The sequence below is a fragment of the Pseudophryne corroboree genome, chromosome 11 (assembly GCF_028390025.1).
Source record: "Pseudophryne corroboree isolate aPseCor3 chromosome 11, aPseCor3.hap2, whole genome shotgun sequence".
In the NCBI taxonomy this organism is placed as follows: domain Eukaryota; kingdom Metazoa; phylum Chordata; class Amphibia; order Anura; family Myobatrachidae; genus Pseudophryne; species Pseudophryne corroboree.
The window spans coordinates 17,653,227-17,661,788 of NC_086454.1; the positions used below are offsets into that span (position 1 = coordinate 17,653,227).

General features: G+C 48.6%; 1 long non-coding RNA gene across 1 annotated transcript; it reads left to right on the forward strand.

Annotated features, from left to right (window-relative positions):
* The first annotated feature begins 1,758 nt into the window (after positions 1-1,758).
* On the forward strand, positions 1,759-6,667 carry LOC134969861 (uncharacterized). Its single transcript, XR_010189532.1, has 3 exons — positions 1,759-2,024; positions 2,121-2,266; positions 6,531-6,667. It is a non-coding gene; the product is annotated as an uncharacterized LOC134969861 (long non-coding RNA).
* The last annotated feature ends 1,895 nt before the right edge of the window (positions 6,668-8,562 follow it).

Genomic DNA, 8,562 nt, shown 5'->3' on the forward strand with positions numbered 1-8,562 from the left:
GGCTCCGTCTCTCGCTGCCCTGCTTAGCAGAGCAGCGGTGAATAGACGCTGTGCACATGCGCACAGCGTCTATTCAGTGCAGACAGAGGGAGGGGGGGCATGCCAGCGGCTCACAGAGCGCTGGGCATGCCCCCTCAGTGATGAAAACGGGAGCGTGGCTCGCGATCGCGGGTCCTCCCACAAAGCCACGCCCCCTTTTCCATAGGTCACGCCCCCTTTCGGCACAGAGTATATCAGAAGATAAGTGAGGTGTCAGTGAGGACAGGGCTGCATGTGACAGAGGCAGTGACATGATGTGAGGAAGGGAATGGAGGCATTAGGAAGCCACAGACTGAGAGTTATATAGTGGGAGAAGCAGGGTCCCCAGCAGCACAAAGTATATCAGGAGATAAGTAATATGGCTTCCTCCTGTCAATCACCTTGCGGACGCCCGTGCGATCTGATTTTTCGCACCATCCCATCGCTGACCGGCGATACCCTTTGTTGCTGTCCAACGCAGCGGGCGATCAGGAAGTAACTGCGCAGTTAGTACCTGATCGCCCGCTGAGTGAAAACGTACAGCGAGATCAGATCTGAACGACCCGCAGTGTCCTCAGCAGCACAGAGTAGCGATTCGCGGCTTCTGACTCACTAATCTAGTATAAATAAAATTCATGCACCAAACTTGTTTTTATTTCCAAAAATGTTTTAATTCTAAAAAAGAATGACTAATAATGTGTTATTGGTGACCATCTGACATTCTGGACCCCGCGATTGTGTGTAGTGATGCATGCACGATGTTCTGGCTATAAAAAGTCAGACACCTGCTGCGTAACCTGACTTGTGCAGGTTAGAGGTCGTCCTCATTATCCGACTTAATCTGGAAATTCTCACCCCAGGTTCGGGTGCAGGGCAAATCCCCAGGATGCTGCCCTGTGAAGGGTTAAGCGGAGCCTCTGGAAGATGAGGTACAATGAGTGCTTGCTGGGACATGTAAACATGTTCTTGGCAGGATAAGAGTCGGTTTTGAAATTGGCAGGCCGGCAGCGCTTCAGACGCGCACACACACATCCATCTTCTGCTGTCTGCAAATCCAATTACCAAATACAGATAGCCGGCTCACACTCTTCCGCTGCTACTGAGCGGCGGCTCAGCCTTCTGTGCGCAACAGCGGCACCGCTTTCATCTCACCGTGTGGTGGTGTAACATCACACCCAGCCATCCTCACACCCGCTATACACAAATCTATGCCCTCTACAATCATAATAACCCATAACTCTGTGGCCGGTTCATCAGAGGGAAGAGCGCCCTACTGACAGCCAATGCCGGAGTAAATGCGACCATTGCCGGCGGCGAGACTTGCCTTTGCATGGTGGAGACTATTCAACAAGTATCACAGCACCACTTGAACCACCTTAAGCATCTTCTGTTATCCCATCCTGAGATGGCGGTAACGGGAGGTAATATTTAAAATATTTCAGCGGAATCACGGAGTCACGTCAATCTTTTATCCATTGATTTAATTCCCTTATCACAGCTGACTCCCAATGAAATGGAAGTTTTGAGCCCTGGCTACATGACACGGGATGCGGTCAGCATCCCGGCGCACTGGATGCTGGCGGTCATGTGACCGACGCCGGAATCTCAACAGCACATGGAATCCCGGTGCTGGAACCCCATCCGTCAGCATCCCGAAGGTAAGTATTGGGGTAAGGGGTTAGGGCCCAGGGTGGGGGTTAGGCACTAGAGGGGGGTTAGCCGTTGCCGCCACCCCCTGTGACGTAGCCGCCACCTCTACTATCTTAGCGCTAGCTGTTACCGCAGGTGGGTTAGGGTAGGGGGCAGGGGAGGGTAAACTAGCTACCCCCACCCCTGTCAGTATTCTAAAAGTCGGGATGCCGCGGTGGGTCATGTGACCACCGGTATCCCAACCGCCGGCATTTTGTATCACATCCCAAGGCATACCACTATACTTAGGGCACTGTCGTTGAATAAATCATTAAGTGTATCTACGGCAAAGCCTTAGCATCGTTTGTGGCAGAGCGGTAAATAAAATCCTTCTTTCTGAAGATTAAATGAATGAGCACAAGCCATTTCTCAAGGTGATAACTTAAACCATTTGTTGATTGTATAATCTCCAGCCTGACGTCACACGGATTAAACTTTTACATATACAAATGCGTCACTGGGACTCCGGGAGCAAGCAGTTCATTGAGAGAAGGGAAATTCTAGGGAGGATTGTGCCCTCTACTGGCAACACACTGGAATGGTATACAGTTCCCGTCAGGTACGCCAATGTTTCACCATAACATTTGTTAGAAGTTCATTTAGCAACGAGTGATGTTCTTGTTATCACTTGTTACCAATGATCAATGGTGATCCAGTCAATCAGCTCCTATCTGTCATGTGTTTGAAAAATGACAGGATGTGATTGGCTGGAGCACCATTTATTATTGGTAACGAGTGATAAGAATATCACTCATTGTTAAATCTACCCCTTAAATGTTTTAGAGCAGTGGTCAGGGAACAGGGGTAAATTACCACAAATGGGGTAAAAATTAAATTCCTGGGGGTAATGGACGGTCGCGCTGCCGAGACACAGCCCCGTCCAACACCGGCCGGCTTGCGATGTGCTCCTGGCCACCCTGTGCTGTGTATCCTGGCCGCGGTGTGACGTGCTGATGTCACACCGCGCTCCCTCTCGCCCGTCCTGCGCTATCCTGTCCTCCCGCCCGCGGCCCGCCAACCCACACACAGAACTTGAAGTGTTCTGCGGCTGACCGCTGACGGAGTTCTGCAGGATCAGACAGTGGCCCACATAACAGCGGGAAATTCCCACTGACATTACTGAGGTGAGGATGTGACCATCTGTCTCCTAAAATTCGTGTCCCCCCCTCTTCCCCCGTCCCCCCTCATCCATCTTTCTTACATTCATTCTGGTGGTTTGGGGAGAAAGTAACCCATTCATTGCCAAAAAATAATTGGCGAAAATAATAAAAAATAATAATTATTATATATTATTTATTATTTATTTATTACCAGTTATTTATAAAGCGCACACATATTCCGCAGCGCTGTACAGAGAATATTTGCCCATTCACATCAGTCCCTGCCCCAGTGGAGCTTACAATCTATATAATACTGTATATATGTGTATATATACAGTATCTCAGAAATGCCATATAAACAGTGATAACCAGTATATATGCACAGTAATATATGATTTCCTTCCTTTCAAATCAAGGGGTTAACGTCGGCGTATCTAAATATATTTTGGGGTAAAAGGCAAAAAAGTTCCCTGACCCCTGTTTTAGAGAATCGGTAGGTAAATCTTGACCAGCAAGGCCACTGTATGTGGGTCGCAGGACACCGGGGGGTTTATTTACTAATATTCGTGTTTTGACCGTTTTGAAGGGTGTTTGAACTCGAATGGTATCGGGTGCATTTTACTGCAACTTTTTGAATCCTGATACGATCATTCACTAAGCTGCCGAGTTTTGCACAATCGTTTTTTCCGATGTCGATGTGATTCGTAATATCAGGCAGTGTTTTAAGGGAGTGATGAGTAAAACACTGCCTGAAAAAACACAAGGAATCCCGGCCGGATCTGTGAGATCCGTGCAGGGCTTCATTGTGTACCTTAAAAAGTTCATTAAAGTCTTTAAAATTCTGAAAAAAATTGCGTGGGGTCCCCCCTCTTAAGCATAACCAGCCTCGGGCTCTTTGAGCCAGTCCTGGTTGAAAAAATATGGGGGGGAAAATGACAGGGGTCCCCCCATATTTGATCAACCAGCACGGGCTCTGCGCCTGGTCCTGATTCCAAAAATACGGGGGACAAAAAGCGTAGGGGTCCCCCGTATTTCTGAAACCAGCACCGGGCTCCACTAGCTGGGGAGATAATGCCACAGCCGGGGGACACTTTGATATCGGTCCCTGCGGCCGTGCCATTAAAACCCCAACTAGTCACCCCTGGCCGGGGTACCCCGGAGGAGTGGGGACCCCTTCAATCAAGAGGTCCCCCCCTCCAGCCACCCAAGGGCCAGGGGTGAAGCCCGAGGCTGTCCCTCCCATTCAAGGGCGGCGGATGGGGGGCTGATAGCCATGTGTAAAAAATGTGAATATTGTTTTTAGTAGCAGTACTACAAGTCCCAGCAAGCCTCCCCCGCAAGCTGGTACTTGGAGAACCACAAGTACCAGCATGCGGTGGAAAACCGGGCCCGCTGGTACCTGTAGTACTGCTACTAAAAAAATACCCCAATAAAAACAGGACACACACACCGTGACAGTACAACTTTATTACATACATGCACACCAACATACACACATACTTACCTATGTTCCCACGAGGCTCGGTCCTCTTCTCCATGTAGAATCCTAGGGGTACCTGTGAAAAAAATTATACTCACATAATCCAGTGAAGAATCCGGCCTTTGAATAATCCTAGTACTTGGCAAAAAAATAAAATGCTAACCCGACCACGCACTGAAAGGGGTCCCATGTTTACACATGGGACCCCTTCCCCCGACTGCCAGGACCCCCCCTGACTCATGTGAAAGAGGGTCCCTTCAGCCAATCAGGGAGCGCCACGTCGTGGCACCCTCCTGATTGGCTGTGTGCTCCTGTAGTGTCTGTCAGGCAGCACACGGCAGTGATACAATGTAGCGCCTATGCGCTCCATTGTAGCCAATGGTGGGAACTTTGCGGTCAGCGGTGAGGTTACTTTCGGTCAACCGCTGACCGCAAAGTTCCCACAATTGGCTACAATGGAGCGCATAGGCGCTACATTGTATCACTGCCGTGTGCTGCCTGACAGACACTACAGGAGCACACAGCCAATCAGGAGGGTGCCACGACGTGGCGCTCCCTGATTGGCTGAAGGGACCCTCTTTCACATGAGTCAGGGGGGGTCCTGGCAGTCGGGGAAAGGGGTCCCATGTGTAAACATGGGACCCCTTTCAGTGCGTGGTCGGGTTTCCGTTTTATTTTTTTGCCAAGTACGTGGATTATTTAAAGGCTGGATTCTTCACTGGATTATGTGAGTATAATATTTTTCACAGGTACCCCTAGGATTCTACATGGAGAAGAGGACCGAGCCTCGTGGGAACATAGGTAAGTATGTGTGTATGTTGGTGTGCATGTATGTAATAAAGTTGTACTGTCACGGTGTGTGTGTCCTGTTTTTATTGGGGTATTTTTTTAGTAGTAGTACTACAGGTACCAGCGGACCCGGTTTTCCACCGCATGCTGGTACTTGTGGTTCTCCAAGTACCAGCTTGCGGGGGAGGCTTGCTGGGACTTGTAGTACTGCTACTAAAAACAATATTCATATTTTTTACACATGGCTATCAGCCCCCCATCCGCCGCCCTTGGATGGGGGGGACAGCCTCGGGCTTCACCCCTGGCCCTTGGGTGGCTGGAGGGGGGGGACCCCTTGATTGAAGGGGTCCCCACTCCTCCAGGGTACCCCGGCCAGGGGTGACTAGTTGGGGTTTTAATGGCACGGCCGCAGGGACCGATATCAAAGTGTCCCCCGGCTGTGGCATTATCTCCCCAGCTAGTGGAGCCCGGTGCTGGTTTCAGAAATACGGGGGACCCCTACGCTTTTTGTCCCCCGTAATTTTGGAACCAGTACTAGGCGCAGAGCCCGGTGCTGGTTGATTAAATATGGGGGGACCCCTGTCATTTTTCCCCCCATATTTTTTCAACCAGGATCGGCTCAAAGAGCCCGAGGCTGGTTATGCTTAGGAGGGGGGACCCCACGCAATTTTTTTTTCTGATTTTACACTAAACAGACCCTTTCCCATAGATAACCATGCACAGATCTCACTGATCCGTGCATGGTTATCCAAACTCGACTGGAAAAAGCAGGTCTATTTTATTGCTGCTTTTTTTAACGAATCGAAAAAAAACAGACCCGCACTTGAGCACTCAGAAACTAACACCCAAATACGAATGAATAATGAATGCCCGTATTCTATGAAATAACAGCTGCGTTTGACCGATGGTCTATTCATTCGTATTTCGGAAGGCTGTCATTCAAACCATTACGAATAGACCAGACACTGCCGAGATTGGTGCTTAGTAAATTCCCGGATTGGGACTTAGAAAAAAAAACACAAATCGGTCAAACTCGGATTTTTAGTAAATACTGGCCCGTGTCTGTGGCGTATAGACTCTGCCAGCGCCCCCCTCCGCAGCTACAGTGAGACCTTGTCATTCGTCATCAGAATGAATAGGCTGCACTCTGATTCACAGCCAGACTGTCACTGCAGTCTTGCAAGTGAGACATTATTAAAGTCTGATTTCATGAGAAGAAGAGGAGGCACCTTATTCTCCACCCAGACATGTCGGTAAAGTGCAGGATATATGTGCTGCAGATGAGTTGCAGAGGAGGTGGGATTTTATCTAGGCTATTTGACAGGGCTAGTAAGTCTACTTGCAGAATTCGATATGAAGTAGAGTGGCCATTGTTGCACTACTCTTACCCAGAATCGACTCAAGTGTTATAATTTCCTTTCACTTAGAGTAAAACTGTTTTTTGCTCCCTCCAGGCTCATCTTTCACCACGTCCCATCTGTATAGAAGAAATGTATTCCGTTAGTAAATGGAAATCACCGCAGACATCATCGCCAATCTCTCACAACAGGCAGAAATGCCGATACATTATAGAATAATATGAAAAAGAAAATGGAAGTCTGCCTCTGTTATTCTGACAGTGTCCTATGACATCAAAAATGATGGCGCTAAACGGACTTGATTTTAATATTAGTCATGTGATGTTAAAGAGTTGCTTTTTTCTTTTTTTACCATAAAATCAATTTCTCTGGGCAGAATGTTAAAGTTGACATTGGCCCTCATTCCGAGCTGTTCGCTCGCTAGCTGCTTTTAGCAGCATTGCACACGCTAGGCCGCCGCCCTCTGGGAGTGAATCTTAGCTTAGCAGAATTGCGAACGAAAGATTAGCAGAATTGTGAATATAAAATTCTTAGCAGTTTCTGAGTAGCTCCAGACTTACTCCTACACTGCGATCAGCTCAGCCCGTTTCGTTCCTGGTTTGACGTCACAAACACGCCCTGCGTTCGGACAGCCACTCCCCCGTTTCTCCAGACACTCCCGCGTTTTATCCTGGCACGCCTGCGTTTTTCCGCACACTCCCAGAAAATGGCCAGTTTCCGCCCGGAAACACCCACTTCCTGCCAATCACACTCCGATCACTTCAACGATGAAAATTCTTCGTTCGGACGTGAGTAAATCTACTAAGTTTTGTGGTAAATTACTTAGCGCATGCGCACTGCGTACCATGCGCATGCGCATTTTCGCCTTAATCGCTCCGTTGCGAAAATCGGCAACGAGCGAACAACTCGGAATGACCCCCATTGAGCAGTGATAACATAATACAGTGCATTTTGAAGCAGAAGAACACTTTAGACTGAGACAACTGATCTGTCCCTCGTGAAGAGCCCAGAGGAATTCCTGACAAGAGGCACAGTAAGAGTGTTGTTTCAGGTGACATCCTTGTGAGGGCTTCATCAGGAAGATTTTATTCTCTCTCCCGGAATCATCTGATATATGCCATGCGGATGTGACACAACCAGGATATTTGTTTTGAGTGTTTTACAAACAGATGTAAGAAATGTGGTGTTTGATACATCCTGCCGAATGTTAATTTCTTATTGCTGTGAATAGCTGAGATAATAAATTATTTATATAGCACACAAATTTACAGAGAAATTAAATTTTCGGGTCTAAAACCCAATAATTTCTACATATGGCCCCTAAGGGAAGATTCAACACGCTGTGTTTACAGCGCGGGTAAAGCTCCTGTAACACCTCAGCTACTGTACTCAGTTATTACTCGACTGGAAAATCTGCAGGTAACACACGTTAGTATATAGATTCTGCGTTACGTGAGGCTGAAAGGAAAATTCTACGTTAAGTGCACCCTCTTCATTGGATAGCTCAGGGCTGACAATTAAATGCAGGCTTTGAATCTGCCCCCTAGTCTATAAACCAGGGAGGGTTTGTAACAAAAAATGGTTACCTCTCCAGCAGTTACTGTAGAACTAAAAGTCCCAGCATGCCGTGCCATCTTCCTGTCATTTACAGCATGTTTACAGAGAAATGAGAGAAATGAGAGTGAGCAGGAGGCGAGGGGGAGCGTTACTAATCTAGAAGGCTCGGGCTGCCTAAACCCTAAAATTGCTATTTTTGTTGGTGTACAAAAAGTTGAAAGATGTCTTACTGTACCTCAGCGGAATGACAGGTTAATCGGCCATAGACTCCTGTTTGCTTCATACAGGCCAATGAGAAAAATGTTGATTGCGTTTGGCATGGGCACACTGCACCTATCCGAGTCCCCGCCGGTAGCCAGCAAATGCAGCGGGTAAATACAGAGGCGTAACTAGGGTAGGCGGAGTGGGGCACGTGCCCTGGGCGCCTTGGCAGGCCCAGCAGTGGGGGGCGCCGCCGCCGTCCAGGGCATCATGCCCACTTGCCCCCGTCACGCCGCAATATGAGGGGGGGAGAGCGCAGTGTCTCTCCCTCCCCTCAATGTCCTCACCGCCGCTGCCGGCAGCGCTGCGT